Consider the following 21766-nt stretch of genomic DNA (forward strand, 5'->3'; position numbering starts at 1 on the left):
GTGTTCCAATGATTTATTCGTCTATTTTAAACAACATTTTGGTTTATCATAATTTTTTTGGTTAATACATCGTACAACAGTTTTTGATCCTTTCTGTGCATTTTAAATAAATGTTAGTGCATTTGACATATCCGTACGTCCACTATCATTATTGTATTTTCATTCCTGTGGGTTTAATATATTCATTTATTGAAGAGATCTACCCATTAAAAGTGACAAAATTAGTCTGACAATCAATGTCAGAAAAAAAAAAATCATCGTATTTCATAAAATCTCCATTACTTTTAAGGACATTTTTAATGGCGTATTTTCCTTTTCCAATCAATTTGTCATTCCTAATAATTGTATTGCCAATTTTTTCTGTTTTCATTGTAGAATACAGGTTTGGAAATTATTTCTTTTGAGTTTCTAGGTTTCAAAGTATAAAAGAGTATTTTGTTTGCTTGAAGTGGGACCAGAATGTATTTGTAATCCTATATCTAGATTCATATGCTGGTCCATGTTTGCTCTTTCTTGACGCCATTTCCTCTACCATTTTATACCATTATTTCGCTTTCTCGCTCACTGAAGTATTGGGGCTATCATGGCTGTCGTGTGCGCAGGGTAGTCGCTTCAAGCTGTCACGCGGTGAGCCTGAGGAGGGTTCGGTAAACTTCGATGGGTTCCGTTCTGAGCCTAGATGTTCTAAATAACGAGAGTGAACTATAGTTTGTGTCTGAGAATGCAAGCTGGACACCAGAAACATTGTTTAGCTTTTAGAGACACGAAGTTATTTTTAGAACTGTGCAAAGAGAAAACAGTTCGCTTCTTTTCAAATTTGTTGTTCTTTGTTTGTTTTTTGTTTTTTTGTTGTTGTTGTTGTTGTTGTTTTTGTTTTGTTTTTTTGTTTTGTTTTGTTTTGTTTTGTTTTTGTTTTTGTTTTTTGTTGTTGTTGTTGTTGTTGTTGTTTTTTTTTTTTGGGGGGGGTGAGGGAGTGGGGGCGGCGTGTGTGTGGGACGGGACTTGATTCTCCTTTATCCAATGTGAATCACACCATCTGAATGCAAGGAGAGTGGGGGCGAGGGTGGAAGTGAGACTGATCTGTGAACTACTTGTGCACCAGCATCTGACTTGGCGCCAGTCTCATGCAGTTAAGAGGCGTCACAGACGAGAGACGAGCCAAGAGGAAGGATGTTTCTGTTTGCACAGCATAATTTTTATGAGCACAGGTGGCTTCACAGATCATGTCTCATGGGACTCTGTGACAAACTGTTTTGATGATATGTCAATCGTGTTCATGTTCGGCACGCAGCCTCCAGTGTAAAACACAGGGCTCTCTGCAGACTGCTCCACACGCTCAACAGCGACGAACAGTTAATAATAACAGTGTTGATATACTGTATTCATATGGCGGATATGGCGCAGGCTCCCCATAGATGGGCTCCAAGCGCTTCGCAAGAAATAGTACATATACAATAGTGCATTATAAGAGCACGTAAGACGTAGAAGTGGAAAAAAACAATATAATAATTCGGAGCAAGAGGTCCCCCTTAAGCGAGAAGTCCGATTTCTCTTCTCGTTGAAGCCACAACACTTCGTAACCAAGTGAAAACGATAGAGGCCCAACCACACGACAACATATCCCAAGTAATCGAAAAATGAAACACAGTTATACGTAAGAGGTGATCAACTAAAAAATTTGTTTTGTCTTCTTGTCGCATACGTGGGGCAAAACGCCCTCGCGTGAGGGCAAAAGGATATAATTCATGTTGCATTTAGATTGTAACTGGCCTGCTTCAGTAAATTGGAAATGCTTATAGCTTTATTCATTACTCTCTCTCTCTCTCTCTTTCTCTCTCATGACTGTCACACAGCCTTCATTCTTTCAGATTATCACTCCACCTCCAGTAATCACATAAGCACGCTCTTTGTCTAGATAATTATATCATAATCACGTCAAAAGCAAATTCTACAATAAAATGATCAACAAAACTGCTTGCAAACCTCCCCTCCCTCTCTGTCTATCTGTCTCTCTGTGTGCAAGCTTGAGAATCCAGGTTTGCAAATCAATCAATGTCAATAGAATCGCAGTTAGGGCAGACAAACTGGACAAATCTAGGGTTGCGTTCTTCATGCGCCCATTGGAGGCACATAATTTGCTGCACGCACACCTCACGCAGAATTGTGCGATTGTATAGCTTATATCACAGATTGACATAAGTTACAGTTGGACCAACAGCAAAGTTAGCGCTGTATTATCAATGGTTTCTCCAATGGAAAACCCCTTACAGTTTTTGTCTTTTGTGATGGACTATGACTCTCAAACTAGGAAGCAAAATTGCACTGGCTGTTTGTGCTGCAGCCTTGGGGGCTAGCTGGCCTTTGGGAACCATCCAAACGCCGACTGTCCTAAAACCCTCTTGGCCGAGAGAGTGGGGATGTAACTTGGGCAAGACACACTCCACTATAATAAAGTTCTAGCTCTGATAGTCTGTTACCTCCTCTGCTGACGACATTATAAACAGGACCAGTCCTCTATTTTCCCGTTCACCTTTTCCAGTTTTCTTTTGGCGGTTGCGGTTCTTCCAGATTTCTTCCTTGTCGCAACTACGCTGCTCTGCTGCTTACGTGAGATTTATTTCTTCTTTGCTGAATGAGTTGCAGTGTCATCTACATTCATTCACCAGACAGCTTCAGGTCAAGACCAGTGTCAGGCAAAACTGCCTGTTTATATTTTTATTCCTACTTGTCATCGATTGTATTCTGAAAACATTAACAGAACAGAGAAGAAATAAAGGACACTATGGAACCAGATGGATGACCTGGACTTTGCAAATGATCTTTCCTGCTGTCCAATAACAAACAGGAGTAGCGGACACCACATCACCTCAAGTAGGCCTCAACATCCACAGGGACAAGACGAAGATCATGAGAACAAATGCAACTGGTGCTGGTCATACTCGAACGTAAGATACTGGAAGGGGTGGAATCATTCACTTATCTTGAAAGCACCGTCGCCAAGCAGGACGGCACAGATGCAGATTTCAAAGCAAGCATTGTCAAGGCCAGAGCAGCCTTCATACAGCTCATGAACATCTGGAGCTCCAGAGTGCTATACAAATAAACTAAAAATTCGGTTTCTAGTCCAAGTGTGAAGTATGTGCTATTATGTGGCACTATGTAATGGAGGATAAAAAAAAAAAAAGACTACATTTAACAACGTGCCGTTATTCCTCAACAGCTGTCTCAGAAGAACCCTCCAGATCCACTGGCAACACAAGATCAGCAAGATCGACCAATGGAAGAAGACACTATTGTCAGCTGAAAGGAATTGGAAGAAGAAACTGAGAATGGATGAGACAAATGCTATGACTAAAATCATCGTAAAGGTTCACCAGACAGGCCCTGACATGGAACTACCAAAGGAAGAAAAAGATATGCTGACCGAGAAACACTTGAAGAAGACACCTCCAGGCAAGCACCAAGAAGACGGGCCTTACCTCGAGCCATATATATATATATATATATATATATATATATATATATATATATATGTGTGTGTGTGTGTGTGTGTGTGTGTGTGTGTGTGTGTGTGTGTGTGTGATAGTCGTGTCCGACTAGTATGACCATCAGAACAGCAGAGGAGGCAACTGCTGTTCCGACTATTTGGGCTAGAATTTGATTATAGTGGAGAGTGTCTTGCCCAAGTTACATCCTCACTCTTTCGGCCAAGAGGGTTTTATAGAGGCAATGATACAGGCAGGTTTGGCAGAGGAAGAATGGTCTTGATCTGCTGACTGGAACACAACGAAGGCCCTAATGCCACATGTGGTTATGGGAATGGGCAGCCATTTGTTAATTGTTATGAAGACGATGTACCTGCATGTAAACCTCCACCCTCTTCTCTCTCTCACACACGCACACGTGCATGAATTCACTTTGCCTTTACGGTGCAGTAAACTACCTTTGAACAGCATAGCTCGCGTTGGGGAACTAATGGTGAACCCATTCTTTGTCCAGTGTGGCAGATGTGAAATGAAAGACGAATGCCTTCTTTGTCCGCCCAAGATACACACTCTTGAATAAAAAATGTATGTTCTTCTCTGTTATCACAGATTCCCTTCACTCATCGGATGGTAGAATTATTGAATTAGAAATTTATATAACGGAATGCTGAAAGATCGTAACTGCATAACTGCAAGGTTACCTCTAGCAATAAAAAAAAAGTACATATGTATAGTGCGTAGTTGAATATTAAAAACATTGAATACCCTGTTGTTGCTATCATCTACCCTTTGTTCAAATGGGCCTGTAAAATCCTGAATATTTCTTTTTTTACATTTAGCATGCATGAATGCACATGTACAGCAGTGCTGCTTTAAACTATCAAGAAAAACACTTGAAGTCAGAGAGAAGCACAAAGAAAGACTTCATTATATTTTCCAAATCACAGTGGGCAAAAGGCCCACTGGTAGGCGTCTTGCCCAAACACCTTGTAGGCGTTTTGCCCCAGTCTGAAAACACAAAGATGAAAGAATTTCCAGGAAAAAGCGAAGGAGATACATCGGTTTCAACGCTACTATTCAACGGCTGACACATTCCTTTTACAGAACAACATTATCGAATTTTGCTTTGAATGAAGAACAGACACTGGCATCGAAAATTTATCTGCATGAGTTTTACAAAAACAAGGTGAAAACAATGAAATGCATGCGGAAAACACAGCTGACTTCTGAGTGACCTCCGTGTTGGGGTGTGTTTTCCCGGCTATCAACATATCTCCCATATTTTGGGAGTGGGCGTTTGACCCCGACAGGGCTTCTTGCCCGGAATTACCCTACTATAAATTGAATAAGAATAATCGCAGAAGAAAGGCACAAAATACACACACACACACACACACACACACACACACACACACACACACACACAGAGCAAACGCCGACCCACAAGCACACATACCACAGGAACACTCCAATGGTGGGGAATACAGGGGGAGTGCAGAGGGTGGGAGGAGACAAAGAACTATGCTTCGTCACATCCAAAGGTCATTTTGAACAGGTGGGTTTTCAGTTTTCTTTTAAAAGAGGACAGAGTTGGTGAGTGCCGGAGATCCAGAGGAAGAGAATTCTGAACAGAAGGTGCGTGATATTAAAAAGCCCTTTGACCAAATGTCTTTGAAAAGACTCTGTGTACTCGAAGAAGCTTTTCTCCAGAAGACCTGAGAGTACGGGATGGAGTGTAAATATGAAGGACAGAAGATAAGTAAGATGGGAGGGAACCTTTAAATTGGCGATAAGCCAATAAGCCTTTTTTTTTTTTTTTTTTTTTTTTTTTTTACTGAATTCCGTACTGGATGGGCAGCCAATGAAGTTGATGCAAGAGAGGGGTAACATTACATTTTTTGTTGTTGTTGACTGTTTGATAACGACTCTGGCAGCATTGTTCAGGATCATCTGAATGCGTGATATCAGATCAGAGGGCAAACCAGCGAGTAGTGAATAGCTGTAGTCAATGCGACTGAAAATCATGGAACAGACAAGCTGAGAGGTTGCTTCAACGGTCAGATATGGTGGAATGGTACAGAATGTTCTCAGCTGAAAGTTTGCATTTTTGCAAGAATTACTAACATGGTCATGCACTGACGGAGGTTAATCAAAATATGGACTCTGTAATATGGATTTCTGACAGAATTTTGAAAGTTGACAACAGCATCGCAGACAATCAAGTTATCTAGTTTGTAACCCCTCCCCCACTCCCCCTTTCTTGGTACAAAGTTGCATGAATAGTCATCTTTTTTCGAGATATCATACTGTCGATTATTTACCCAATCTCCCGAGGGCAAAGAAACCTTTATAAGAATTCCCTGGATTTGGATACTGATCCGGATCACCAAAACCTAATTGACTGGTTCATGACTCATAGCCGACACTTCCGGAGAATTTCAAGAAAACCCGCCTGCAGCATTTTCGGTGACCCTGCTGAAAGACAAACCAGAGTAAAGACATAGCCTCCTTGATCAAATCATCCGAAAAAATGTTTGGTTGGGTTTTTTGTTGTTGTTGCTGTTGTTTTCTGTTCTTCCAATGTGGAATGAGTTCAATGCCTTTTGGCATTGTGTTGCGCTGGCCGATATAATACCACTCCAAAACGGTGAACTCATTCACGCACGGGCATTCCGTTCACCGTTGTCTCCTCCTCCGCTTTCAGCCTCAATTGCAGTGTACTCCCTTGACGACTGAACCCTCCCTAACCCCACCCCTCCACCCTCCCCACATGCGGTTCATGAAAAAGGAGACTGGGGTGGCGACAGACGCCGGCAATGCACCCGCAGATTCTCCCTTGATGGGCTGTGGGAAGGAGTCACATCGCACCGCTAATTTGTTATGCTCCCCCGACAGCCAATGTAACTTCACACACAGGAATTAATCGCGGCGGAAAGGTGTTGCGAAGTGCGTGGTGCTCGGCCTTTGAAGCTCGTCTGCTTTTCTGACGGGCTGCTTTCCCTTGCCTCTGACCTCGCGTGAGTTCATGCCCTCAAAGGGAAGCAACACAGTGCGTGGTTTACGTCGTGTTATAGCATGCAAAGCCGAGACATGGGCCTGCCTTGGTGAGAGTGATTTTTGTTTATGTCTGTTCCCATGGTCCATCAGAACTGAAAAGCTAAATAGATAAACAAATAACGATTTATTTGATTCTTTATAACTAAGTTCTGCAATGCTGATTACCAGACTTATTCTTATGGAAGTAATTGGTGGAAAGCTTTTAACTCGTTAGTGAAACATTATGGTCAAGCCATTTCAAATATCAATATTTTCTGTGAAAAACATGGGCACAATATGTATATCAACTGTGAAAACGTGTCAGCTCATTGTACAGACCTACATGCCGCTGTGACATTGCGACACGTCGCACTGGTCCAAATTTTAAAACACACACAAAGGCAAAACGGGTCCATATGCAAGGAACGAACTAAATGTCTGACAATACTTAACATAATCTAAACTGGTGCCTGGACCATACTTTTCAATTCTCATTGGTGGGCCTAACTGCCGAGTGGTTAGAACACTGGAATTTTTAACTGATGGTTTGGAATTTGAATCCCTCAGAGGTTTTTTTTTTTTTTTATGACGGGTGGATATCATGCGAGTATATCAGACCGAAAAGTATGCATACATGCTGAAATCTGAACTCCCTTTTGTCTTTAGAAGCACGCAGAAAGTCGGGCAGATACAATTAAGATCCAGAAATCATTACCACAGTTATGGGAACTTTTTTTTTTTTTTTTTTTTTTTTTACTCACTGTGCTCCGGTTACGACAAAGCTACAAACAGAATGACTGTGTCGTGGAAAGAGGAAAGGGAGCTGTTTAGCTATCCTGTTCACTATGATTTCGTCTATTTATTACGATATGAAGATAAATCCGCTGAAAACCGTTCAGGCTGGTTTGAAAAGAAAACAAGAGACACAAGGCCTTCAAGACTCACTTGTGAACACCCCCCTCCCCCCCCCCCCCCCCCGCCCCCCACCTCCCTAAAAAAGAAATGAAATATAAAAATGAATAAATAAGAATAGAAATATAAAAATCTAAATCAATAAAATGAACTAAAATAAATTCACTAAACTGTGATCCGTATTTAATATTACAAAGCTTCGGCGGTGGGAGGGGAAAAAAGGTTGGGGGGCGGGGTATATAAGCAGTTTCGAACCAAGCAGTAAACAGACTTACTGACAGCGCTAAAGCGCACCTACCTTTCGTGTTAAAAAAGTAATATAAAAACTTATGCTTTTTTAGCAGAATAAATCGATCACGGTATTCGCTTAGATAATTTTGTTTTGGGATATCTCGATTATTTAAGAAATTCTTTAAAGTCCACGGTAAAGGAGACGTTGCCATCACCTCAGGCACACAGCAAAATGTAGCCATTTTCTCCAGATCTGTAGGGGTTTACAGAAACTACAAACCAGTCCATTCAATTTTCCTTTCATGTTCATTCTAGTTAATTCAGTATCCACTGCGCAGTAATCAAGTTGATGGTGTAGTTAGTGTCACTATATGTGTTCTGTCCTTAATTTTTTTGAATGAATTGCGAACAAGAAAAACAAGGTCTTGCCGTCTTCAAGCCAAACATTAATTTATGATTTTTTGGGATCCGGATCCTCAACGAAATAAACCGTTCATGATCCAGAAGTACAGCTTAATCCGGAAGACTTACAGCCTATTATTGGTATGACTGTGAATATTTCCCCCACTGCATTTAATCCGAATTTGGTATCGGCAGACAAAGTATTTCCAGAGAAAATGACGACGATAAATTTACCATGGACACACATTATTGATGTGTATAGTAAATCATATTATGCAACTATGAATATGAGACTACAGAAAATATCATTGCAGGAGAATTTCAGTCTGGGTTTAAACGATATTACTCTGCAATAGACCACATATTTACGTTGATGGCTTTCATACAAAACACTTTTGTTCAAATCGCAAATTGTTCGTTGCTCTCATTGATTTTCAAAGAGCGGTTGACTCCAAGGAATTGGTTTTTGTGGTTCAGTTAATGAGTTGAAGACACAATAGCCTTTATTCGTGCGTTTCGTAAAAGACTCACTGACAGTATTGAGATGGCAACACTGGAACACAAGTATTGTCTGATTTGAAATATATCGTTTGATGAATAGCTTACATAATCTTCCGACTTATATGTCGATACATATTTGACCGACATCACCAAGCTGCCGATCGTCAATATGTCCTGGCTGAGAAATCCTGTCAGACTGCCAATGCCGTACCGAATCGCAAAGGAAGTGCCACTGGCTCTGTACGTACTGGACTTGGTACTGTCGTACTTGTTACGCAGAAGACAGGAGATGTCCGAGAGCGCATTTCTTGGATGGAACCCACAGGTTGGAGGAACCGGTGTCAACCACCACCTTGAAGCTCTGTACAAGCGTGTCTAGACCAATCCCTCCATAGCACTGGGCAGCCATGTTGTTGGTCAGATGCTCTGGCACGGGCCCGGCCCCACTGAAGACAGTCAGTCCGTTTTGTACCTCAGGGACTGAATGCTGTTGCCATGCTCTGCCAGTGTCTACCTCGTCGTCTTCATGGGATACAGCTTCACTCTATGCAGTCCGTTTTGTACCTCAGGGACTGAATGCTGTTGCCATGCTCTGCCAGTGCCTACCTCGTCGTCTTCATGGGATACAGCTTCACTCTATGCAGTCCGTTTTGTACCTCAGGGACTGAATGCTGTTGCCATGCTCTGCCAGTGTCTACCTCGTCGTCTTCATGGGATACAGCTTCACTCTATGCAGTCCGTGGCAGCACACCGAAAACACTAGAACAGTGGCGACAACAAAAAGCTTTATCTTGACTTTTTAGGCAGATGACAACATTTTCTTTACACTTTCCCCATACACATGACCGACGCGGCTTTTGTGCCAGAAACGTCGGCTGACCCGTGTTTTGAATTTTGAGGCTTTCGCAGTGACACACTTATGTACACACAAACAGACAGCATTACAGGGTACCCATCACCTGTATGCAGGAAGCCAGTGCCTGTTGGCATGAAATGCTGTAGACTGTGATGAGAGTGAACTGTGTGAGGTTCATGGATGAGAGTAATGAACTGGTCTGATGGGTGTGTGATGTTTTCTGTTGTTGTTGTTCTATTGGGAATACCAACTTCTTCTTGTTCATTGTGTACCATAGAAATTTACGTTTCAGTGTGTGCATGATTGTTTTGTGTGGTGGTGGTGAGTACAACACAGTTCATCTTACACTCACTGAATACACTACGGCATGTTTGGTGGCAACTTGATTGTGCCATGAGTTGATGTTCTCTCTCTCCTCCTTCAGCTTTAAATCTTTGTTGTCTACTGAATTTGGAAAATCTCTCTGTAGAAGAAGCTGAGAAAAACAACAGCACACACATCCTGATATTGCCAATCATTCCATGTTGACTTCAAACAGAAGCCTTTAATATATATGTATTGCGTTTTGAGATGTTCTGTTTCTGCAAATATTGGTGAGTTTAAGTCCATCCATTTGTTTTAGTAGTGGTGTTTTTTTGTGGTTTTTTTGTTTGTTTTGTTTTGTTGTTGTTGTCGTTTTGATAACTGAAAATGGAAATCCTTGGGGTTTTTTTTTCTGACCAGACGACCTTCAGATGCATGGAAATCAGAAGACAGCATTGAAGCACACGGGCCTGTTAAAGCTTTACTTGCTTGAAAGACCTTTTTTTTGTTTTCAAATCCCAGTATTCGTTCATGTCTCAGACCAATGACTGTGTGTGTGTGTGTGTGTGTGTGTGTGTGTGTGTGTGTGTGTGTGTGTGTGTGTGTATTATATTTGTCTCGTCTTCTCTTTGTGAGCTGTATCTGTGATCTTATTACACTGTCCAGATCCTTTTTCCAAGGGGAGGGGGGTACTGTGTAACCCACACAAGACAGTTTTCTTCCTTCTCTGTCTGTCTGTCTGTCTGTCTGTCTGTCACTCACACACACACACACACACACACACACACACACACACACACATATATATATATATATATATATATATATAGTGAAATCGACATATAACGCTGTTGATACGTAGCGATAATGAACATAATGAACATTGAACATAATGAACATTGGGTTGGAAAAAAAGTGCTATCGACACGCAGCGCTGTTGACGCGTAGCGCAACTGAGACACTAATACATAAAACAGTAGCACTTTTGACACGTAGTGCTACTGAACGTAGTGATAACGGCATGTAGCACTATGGCGATGTCCCCCAGGTTGTCTCATTGTGAAGATTCTGTTTTGAGCAATCGTAACAAATATATATTTCGCTATTTTGCAAAATCATGCACAAGACGAGAGAGAGAGAGAGACAGAGAAAGAGAGGGGGGTCATGTCCATCTAAGAATATTAGGCTACATACGGACTAAAAGATGAAAGTAATGATCAGTTCATAAACAGCACACACACACACACACACACACACACACACACATAGATGGGTGCGGGGGGCAAAGTGTATAAGCAAAGCCCAGAAAGTGCACAAGACAGGCCATTGGTACTTATTTCTACCCATCCTACACCTCTCCTCCCCTACCGCAAGCATTTACCACTTCAACTTCCCTGACCTTTGGCAACAAAGCGGTTCAACTAGGATATCTCACGCCTAACCAAATCTCGTGAGATTTTCGGCGAAACGATTATGGGCCCTGAAAAGGGTTCCTTTACCGCCAGCAACCTCAGCTTCCCTCCCCTTTCCTGCTTTCACCGAGGGCTGGCGTCGACATGGTTCCCGTGCAAAGCTATTGTATCCCCTTGTGATTTGAGACCTGCCTGCCTGCTGTACCCCGCCAATACCTCGCTTTGTGGCTTGGCATTTTGGTACGGTGGGTAGTGAAGGCTGTGATGTGTTATGGGGACCTGGGGAACGGTTTGTTCTGCTGCTGTTGACCCAATGGGTGGCATGGCATGGCTGATGGTGGGTGTGTGGTGAGGGCGAGACACATGTACTGACCCTCTTTCGGTTTCTGTCTGTCTGTCTGTCTGTCTGTCTGTCTCTTTCTCCTCTCTATCTATTCCCTCACCTTCATTCTCCCCAGCTGTGAAACACACACACACACACACACACACACACACACACACACACACGTGTGTACGCGTGAACGTATACTTTGTTCTGACATAGAAATTTCTTTCTCTAGTTCTGTCCGCAATATTTGTTTTTACCTGTATTCATCCCTCACGATGGAAACTCATGTGAACCACCTGTGTAAAGTTCTTTACTTTCAGCTTCGTAAGTTTAGTCAAATCTGCCCCTTCCTGTCTGTTGATGCTGCCAACAAACGTGCTGCAGTCTTCATTTCATCCCACCAAGATAATTGCCGTTCTCTCTTAGCTGGCCTTCCCAATGACGAACTTTACAAACTCCAGAAAATACAGACTAGTGCGACTCGACTTGTCCCTAAAAAGTCGAGCAGAGAGTGTGCCACTGCTTTCCTGCGGACACTTCACTGGTTGCCTGTTCAAGCCAGAACTGAATATAAAGTTACCTGTCTATGTTTTCAGTGCCTGAATTGTCATACCACACCCTCATATCTTTCTCCTCCCAGCTAACTGTTCCCCGATACTTCCTTAACCCCTGTGGGAAGAGGTCGTTTGCCGCTTTCAGCCAAACAACTTGGAATTCTCATCTATCTACATTTAATGCAAATCTTAAAACCTATTTCTTTAAAAATACTTGTCACAACTCAAATAGTGCTGTTGTCTCAGGCTCATGGCAATGTCATTGTGTGTAATGGGTGATTAGAGAGAATGGGGGTGGTTAGATGGATGGTGTTGGTGTGGTTCGCAAGGGAGAATGACTACCGGTTTTTACCCCTTTCACCTTTTCTGTCCAAAACTTTATTTCAGAATGTTTACAATCTATATCATGCAAATTATAATCATGCTCTTTTTTTTTACATGTATAATTTGTAAGTGAACATTGCTATTATCTCAGTCGTTTAATCATGTTCTTGTGTGTGTGTGTGTGTGTGTGTGTGTGTGTGTGTGTGTGTGTGTGTGTGTGTGTGTGTGTGATGGAATGTTAGTAGTAGTGGGCCTCCTTTGGTCATGGCTGACCACGGATAGAGTATATCCGACCTACTGTTTAATTGGGCTGTCTGCAAGCACCTTCATGTCATCTCCATAAAGGATGTCTTTTGGGATGCGACCATCTTCCATGCAGCGAACGTGGCCCAGCCAGCGCAGCCGACGCTGTCTCAGCATGGTATACATGGTTGGGAGGCCAGCGTGAGTCGGGACTTCAGTGTTTGTCACCTTGTCTTGCCAGGAGATGCCGAGTATGCGCCGTAGGCTTCTCAGGTGGAAGGTATTGAGCCTTTTCTCCTGACGAGCATATGTGGTCCACGCTTCACTGCCATACAGCAAGGTGCTGAGGACGCAGGTGTTGTATACAGCCATCTTTGTCTTCGTGGTCAGCTTGGGATTTGTCCACACTCTGTGTGAGGCGGGCTAGCGTTTTGGCTGCCTTCCCGATCCTCCTGTCGATCTCGGTGTCAAGGGAGAGGTTGTCAGTGATGGTGGACCCAAGGTAAGTGAATTGATGGATGGTTTCAAGCTCGTAGTCAGCAATGGTGATGGCGGGTGGAGATGGCGTGTCTTGGCCTAAGACGTTTGTCTTCTTGAGACTGATAGACCGAAATCTTTGCAGGCCTTGGAGAAGCTGTCCATTAGTGACCGCAAGTCCCGCTGGGTGTGGGTCACAACTGCGGCATCGTCAGCAAAGAGCATGTCCTTGATGAGGGCTCCGCGGACTTTTGTCCTTGCTCTGAGACAGGCGAGATTGAAGAGCCTGCCATCTGATCTGGTCCGCAGGTAGATCCCTTCTTGCGCTGTGCTGAACGCATGCCTCAAGAGAAGAGCAAAGAAGATTCCAAATAGGGTGGGGCAAGGACGCAGCCTTGTTTGACACCGCTGCGTACGTCGAAGAGCTTGGAGAGGTTACCATTAAACTGCACTGTCCCTTTCATGTTGGAGTGGAAGGACTCAATCAAGCTGTGCAGATTGGGGGGGCAGCCGATCTTTCAAAGAGTCCTGAAAAGGCCGTTTCTGCTGACTAGGTCAAAGGCCTTGGTGAGGACAATGAATGCGACATACAGGGGCATCCTCTGCTCCCTGCACTTCTCCTGGATTTGGCGAAGGGAGAAGATCATGTCTACAGTGGATCTCTCTGCTCGGAAACCGCACTGTGATTCCGGGTAAACGCGTTCGGCCATTTTCTGCAGGCGAATTGGACCCGAGTGTAGACTTTGCCTCCAATGCTGAGAAGCGAGATGCCTCTGTAGTTGTTGCAGTCGCTCCTTTCACCCTTGTTTTTGTACAGGGTGATGATCTTGGCGTCCCTCATGTCCTGCGGTACAGCTCTCTCATTCCAGCACTGACAGAGGACTGTGTGCAGAGGATGCGGAAGAGTAGTCTTGCAGTGTTTAATGAGGTCTGGGGGAATTCCGTCACTGCCAGGTGCCTTGCAGGCTGTTAATGACCTTGCTGAGTTCGTCCTCAGTTGGCTCTGTGTCAAGTTCTTCCATGACCAGCATGCACTTGATGGCATAGAGGGCTGAGTTGGACACCATGTTTTCTGTGGAGTAGAGATCGGAGTAGTGTTCCGCCCATCTCTCCATCTGCTGGCTAGGATCGTTGATTACATCCCCAGTAGAGGATTTGATGGGGGCAGTCTTGCTCTGTGTTGGTCCCAGTGCCTTCTTGATGCCATCATACATCCCTCGGATGTTGCCTCTTTAAGCAGCATTCTGTATCTCTTTGCTGAGCTCTGTCTAGTACTCATTTGCATATCGCCTGGCGTTAAGCTGAACCTTACTCCTGGCGGCCCTGAGGTTTTGCAGGTTCTTCTCACTGGGTGACCTTTTGTACTCGGTGAGTGCAGCGCGCTTGGCCTCAATAATGGGAGTCATCTCTGATGATTTGACCTCAAACCAGTCGTGGGACTTCGCGGTTTTCTTCCCAAAGGTGGCTATAGCAATGCAGTGCATGGTGTCTCGTAGCGTTTCCCATCTTTCTGTGGCAGAGTCTCTGGGCTGCAATGCATTGAATTCTCTCTCAAAGGCCTCTGCGAACTGTTCTACAAGGTCTGGCTGAGACATCTTGCTGACGTCAATGCGAGAGTTCCCTTGTTTCTTTGAGCAGTGGAACTTCTTTGGTTGCAGTCTGATCTTGCAGCATACCAGAGAGTGGTCCGTGTTGCAGTCTGCGCTGTGGTGAGAGCGAGTGTGGAGAAGGTTTTTGATGGCAACTCGTCTTACTAGGATCAGATCCAGTTGGTGCCAATGTTCTGAGCGCGGGTGCCTCCAGGAGACTTTGTGTTGGGGCTTCGTCCTGAAGAAGGAGTTGGCGATGCACAGTTCATGGCAGGCGCAAAACTCAAGTAGTCACTGCCCGTTCTCATTTTTCCCACTCCAAAGGAACCGAGACAGGAGGGCCACGAATCGTTGTCTGCACCCACTCTGGCATTGAAGTCGCCCAGGAGAACAAGTTGTTCTGTCCTGGGGATGTTCCTTATGGTTGATGCGAGATTTTCGTAGAACTCATCCTTGGCGTCTGGAGAGGCGGACAGAGTTGGGGCACATGCGCTGACTAGAGTGACATAGCCTACGGAGGGGCTGAGGCAGAGAGTCAGGAGTCGTTCTGAACCGCCACTGCCTGGTTCGATCATGTTCAGCAGGCTGTTCCTGACTGCAAAGCCTACTCCGTACTCTCTTGGGGCATCAGAGCTCTTTCCTTGCCAGAAGGTGTAGTCCCTCTCCTTTAGTTTTCCTGAGTCAGCCAGCTGTGTTTCCTGCAGGGTGGCAATGTCCACATTTAGTCTCTTTAGCTCGCTGTTTATCACGGCCGTCTTTCTGGCGTCACTGATGTCTTGCAGATCTTGGGACAGCCCAGGCATCATTGTCCAGACATTCCAACAGGCCAGATTCATTGTTGATCCGTTTCTTGAAGTTTTCATTTTGCCTGGTGCGGAAATTAACAACCTGCTTGTCGGATATTCTCCAAATCTTCATACACCCATAGAAGAAGGCAGGTCGTGGCGGGACAGCACCTAATTGGCTGGGGGCTGCCCAGCTTGGGCGGGCGGTAGCTGTCCAGTGGGACGCGAAGATCCCTCCCACCGTCAAAAGCAACCCCTGGCGTCGGTTCTACGCCAATTGAGCGCTAATTTATAACCGGTAACTGTTGCTTCACGTGTTGTCCCACCCTAGTGCTAGTAGCAAAGCTGGAGTGTCCTCTCCAGGTTGTAGGTGCAAGGTGTTTGCGGATGGACGGACGGATATAAGCCTGAGCAATGTAATATGGAAGACAGGCTGTTGCCTATGCAGCTAGTCCCCCCTCTCCACCTCGCTGACAGATCCAAAGGAACAGCAAGGCTGTTACGTTTTGGTGCCAACGTGGCCGCAGGAGCTGCCGGAAAGTGACAAAGCTTGGCAGGGTTTACTCCCTTAGCTAGATGGCCGCAGGTAGCTCTCTAGAACTGGCGCCCTTTGATGGGTCATTTATTTCCACCAGGGTGTCTTGCCACCCTCCTCACCATCCTCCTGAGAGGACTGGTGGGGGTGCTGGTTTAGTCGCCAGCAATTCGACCCTGTGCCAGGTAGTACTGGGATCCAGTTACCAGTAGCAGATATATCTATCTGACCTGGCCCCCCTCGACTGTTACAGTTGTAGTATTGAGAGTATGTTATTTTGTGGGTTTGTGCATTATGTTTTTATCGTCATAATGATTCTGGTTTATATGTTTCTACTACTGTTTATATGCTTCTCGTTTCAATATAGGTACTGGATTTAAAAAGCGCTTTCAGCTTGTTTACGCTTGAATTATAGCGCTATATAAAAACAGATTATTGTTATTATTATTATCATTGTTTTTATTATTACTATAAATTCTTTTCTATATATATTTTGACTGGCTGAATACACCATTTTCACATGTTAATAAAGCATCCCAATTATTGCTTTTCTTCTCTTTTTCTTCATTCAGTACAACATGTTTGTCCAACAAAGCCACATAACCAAAGCAAATATGTCACAGTTATACATTTTCTTGTACAAGCCCCAAAGCAAATAACCTTATTTAAAAAAAAGAAAAAAAGAAAAAAGAAAAAAAAGAAAGATCCCTGGGAAGAGGAAGTAAAATTCAAACTGACAACAAACCCGTCCAAATCCCAAATGAAACTAATTTCAACTATCACTGGTAATAGAAACAAGGGCATTGTTATCTTGCACATAGATCATTCCTTTCTTGCTCATTCGTACTGCATGCCTGCTCATTCCACTCCACTGAAGAACACCTTAGAACTCTTTTTTTTTTTTTTTTTTAAACTTTTTTTTTAATTTTCCAAAAACATGTATACAATACAGAGAATAGTATGAACCAAACAGTATACAACGAACAGTAGCATCTTCCACTACAGAGAGATAGATAAGACAAAATAAAACAAAACAGGCTATAGCAAGGCAAAACAAATCTGTAACAACAACATCAACAGCAATAACAACAACAACAAACAAATAAACAAACAAACACACACACACACACACACACACACACACACACACACACACACACACACACACACACAAAAAAGAAGAAAGGAAGATTTGTCCAATCATTCAATCAATCAATGCTTACATCTTAATGATTGTAGTAATCATGGTGATTTAAGATGACATTAATAGTAAATAGCCTAGACCAGTTGTGACATAGCAACAGCATCAAATGTATCAACTATTACAGTAATGGTATCTAGGGTAAGGCGAAAGCGAGTGGTGACATTATAATGTCATAATAATAATGATCATGAGTATACCACTTCTGCATTATTGGAAAAGAAAACTTGTGATTGGTCACATTGTAAAGACAACAGCAACTATAAAAGTTAAAAGAAAATAAACAAATAATACATATTGAGAAATAAATAAAGACATGTTAGTACAAAGTAAGGACTGTTATATAGAATGGTAACTATGGAACATGTGAAATTATGATTAAGTAACAGTTTCCATAATTGGAAGGTAACTGTTCCACTTTGTACGGAAAGCATGATGGTTCATTAGTATATAAGATGCATGTTCTTCGATTTTGTACGAGTATCTGTATCTGAGCTGTGTTTTAAATGCATTGAGTTGTGGTGGTTGTTTATTGAATTTGCATTTGTACAGAAAGTTTTTGGGAAGTAAAATAATAAAATCTAAAATGTCATCTGTAGCAAATGTGTGTGAGTTTCCAAATAAAACTAATTCTTCACATAATTGGGCATTGTATACATTATTGCATTTGTTATTAATATCAGTTTGGAAAGCAGTCCAAAATCTCTGCACAATCTCACATCTCAAAAAAAGGTGTTCAATGGTTTCTGGATGTGATCCACAGAAGCTACATTTATCATTATGAGAGATATTCATCTGTTTCAGTGATTTGTTTGTTGCAATAATCCTATGAACTAATCTTATTTGAAACCATTTTAAGTTAACATCACTTATTTTGTGTATTTTGTGAAATGTCTGTTTCCAATTAATGTTCAGTTGCAACAAATCGTTCCATTTCTTACAACATTTAGGGGTCGTATTGTTTTTAACTAGAGTATCATAATAAACGTTTGTTCCTTTTTTCACTGAATATATCATTTGTAATGATTTTCTCATCTGCAAAGCAGTGCTATTATCAATTTTAATGTTTAGGTTTTTTATATAATTTCTAACTGACCTTATGCAACCATTTAAAGTAAGGAAATTTGTTATATTTCCATGCTTTTGACTAAAATCTTCATAGGAAAGGAAACTACTGTCCCCGTGCACTAGATGAGAAATATTCCAGACCCCCTTTTCCATCCAATTTCTGTATGATAAAATCTTACTTCCAATTTTAATATTTTGGTTCAGAAAGATTGGTTCTGCTAAAACTTCTTTACTACTTAATAGTGGGACCTTCTGACAAAATTCTTTGTAGGCTTGGAAAACATGGATCCAGAACTTATTCTTATCATTAGGTGTTGGTAGACAGGGTCCATATCTATCAATATCTTTGATAACTGGATTGCTTTCTTTTATTATTATTGTCCATTTATGGTTTGAAAACTTTAATTTACGTATCCAGCTCAGTTTAAGACCTTTAATAAATTGTTTGATGTCAAACATTCCTAATCCTCCTAATATTGTACTTTTAATTACTGTTTTTCTACTTATTCGATCCTGTTTTTTGTTCCAAATGAACTTGAAACATGCCTTCTGCAGCTCATCAATATATTCATCAGGTGGATTTGGTAGAAACATCCATAACTGGGTTATTTTTGATAAAATCAGTGACTTGAGAACAGCTATCCTTCCTAAAGGGGTAATCGGTCTTTTTATCCATATTCTAAATAACATTCTAATTTCAGACATTTTGTCTTTATAGTTTAATTCCTCACATTCTTCTAAATCAACAGTAAACCACACTCCTAAGATTTTAAATTTTGGTGGGTTCCATACCATTTTTAAATGAGGTAGATATCTAATTTGACATTGTTTTCTGCTACCCAGCCATACTGCTTGAGTTTTACCTGCATTCATATATAATCCTGAAAAACTACTAAACGAGTCAGTTGTCCTTATGATCTCCTCAAACGATATTCTATCTCCTTTGGTCATCAGTTGGGTGTCATCTGCAAACTGTGCAATTTTATGATCTGTATTATTAATATTAATACCTTTAATCAGTTTATTTTCTCTTATCATTATGCCAAGGATTTCAACACATAGAAGAAATAAGTAGGGTGAAATGGGATCACCTTGACGACATCCTCTCTCTACTGGAAACCAAGAAGACGCCGTTCCGTTTACTACTACTGCTGATTTAATATTTTGATAAAAGGTACTTATCCATCTACAGAAGACTGGACCAAATCCAAATGCTTTTAACACTTTCATCATGAAAGTGAAGTCAACAGTATCAAACGCTTTTTCAAAATCTATACAAATCAATAAACCAGGCAACTGCTTTGAATTCAAATAATGAATCATATCATATATTAATCTAATATTGTCACCAATAAATCTGTTAGACATAAATCCTGTTTGGTCATCACTAATTAAAGAGGACAGCACAGACTTAACTCTATTTGCTATGCAAGAAGATCCAATTTTATAAACAACATTTAATAAAGATATCGGTCTCCAGTTCTTAATAAATTCTCTTGGTTTGTCACCCTTTGGTATACAAATTATTATGCCTTCTTTCTGTGTTTGTGACAGTTCACCTTTCTTCAAACCTTCATTTAGTGACCTGACTATTAAGTATCCAAGATCCTTCCAAAAGAATTTAAAAAATTCGGCAGAAAAGCCGTCAGTACCTGGACTCTTATTGTTCTGCATGCGTTTAAGTGCCTGGGTAGCTTCTTCATAAGTAATTTCACCCTCAAGGTTTTCTATTTCTATATTACTAAGTTTAGGCATTTCCTTAACAATATCTGCTATTTCACATGTTTGAATAAGTCTCTTTTTATATAAATGTTTATAGAAATCGTGAACCTCCTTTAATATTACATTATGTTCATGGATTTCTTCTCCTTTATCTGTAACTAATTTCTTCATACTCTTATTTACAAAGTGCCTTTTTTCAAGATTACAAAAGTATTTTGATACTTTTTCTCCTTCTGCTATCCATCTGGCCCTTGAACGCATGAGTACTCCTTCCATCTTCTTTTTTCTAATATCTACAAGCTTTAACTTAGTCTCTTCTATTCTATCATTTTCTTGACATGTTCTGACATTCCTGCTTTCTATGTTCTGTATTTCTATTTCTAACTGTTGTTCTTCCTCCTCTGTTTTACGTTTTTTCATTGTGGCATATGAGATTGTTTTTGATCTAATCTTCATTAATAGAACATCTAACAATAATTGGTCTGATATTACACACTGTATTTCGGACATTGGAATGTTTCTTAATTCTTCATAATTGTATAATGGAACTGCATATTCTCTAATAACTTGTTTGATTTCTTCTTTAATTTCATTTACATAATCTATATCTTTCAGTAAAGAATTGTTGAATTTCCAAAAAGATTTTCGTTTAATTTTTTCACCAAATGAAAGTTTAAGAACTATCATTGAATGGTCTGTCCTATAGCCATATTGGATGTCTGCTTCATGCACATACTGTATCAAACATTCAGATATAAGGAAGAAGTCCAAACGGCTCTGTTGAAAAGGGGATGGTCTACGTCATGTAAAACGTGTACTATCAGGGTTTAAGTCTCGCCAAACATCATACATATCTAAGTTTGTCATAATATCTTCTACTTTGTCTCTAGCTTTAGGGTTATTTATGTGTTTATAATTAGAATAATCTTTATGTGGGTCAAGAACTAGATTCCAGTCACCTCCAATAATCAGGTTTGGGTATCCAAACTGTGTAATATTTTTTTTCCAGTTCATCATAAAATTCTGGGGAATCTTTGTTTGGGCCATAAATGTTTACAATTAAGAAATCCTTTTCTACTGTTGTAAAGGAAATAATTATGCAGTTTCCATTAGGATCCTTGTACACCTTTTTAATTTTAAATTCAAAATTGTTATTGAACATAACAGCAACACCTCTGGATTGTGAATTATGAGATGCAAAGTGACAAGTGTAACCCCATTCAGATCTAACATACGATTCAATATTTGGGTCGAAATGTGTATCTTGAAGGAGATAAATGGAGTGTTTCTTTTGTCTAAGAAAGTGAAAAACATCTCTCCTCTTTTTAACGTTACCCAGTCCTTGACAGTTCATGGAAACAATGCTTATATTTTCCATTTTATTTTATTATTATTGTGGCTATTATATCAAGTAATTAATGGCTTATACTATATTTTCTAGTGGAGTCTAAAGGGCATCCACTCATTCTATTTGCATGGTACATAGTACAACTGAGCAAAGGCTTTCAAATAAAGAAAAATACACTCCTTTATAAGTACCCATCACTGAGTGACAATCATTTATATCATCCATGACGGGACAAATTAAAATAAAAACAAAGTACATCAAGAGAAAAGCACACATTTAGACAAACAGGTAAGTCTTGGTCAAGTGAGTGGGCTCTTGCGGCGAGGCGACGTGCATCACTGGAAAAACAACAACAAAAAAACACAAAAAAAACACCTGTGTTTGTGTCCTGTTTGTGTTAACATAACGTGTGCGCAGTTGGGAGCATGTTACACGCACATGCTCATGATGCATG

At 41.3% G+C, this 21766-nt stretch overlaps 1 pseudogene; it reads right to left on the reverse strand.

Annotated features, from left to right (window-relative positions):
* Nucleotides 1-4426: 4426 nt before the first annotated feature.
* LOC143298279 (cathepsin D-like) overlaps nucleotides 4427-21766 on the reverse strand; it is a 31563-nt pseudogene continuing 14223 nt past the window's right edge.

Source organism: Babylonia areolata, chromosome 23 (genome assembly GCF_041734735.1).
Source record: "Babylonia areolata isolate BAREFJ2019XMU chromosome 23, ASM4173473v1, whole genome shotgun sequence".
Classification (NCBI taxonomy): domain Eukaryota; kingdom Metazoa; phylum Mollusca; class Gastropoda; order Neogastropoda; family Buccinidae; genus Babylonia; species Babylonia areolata.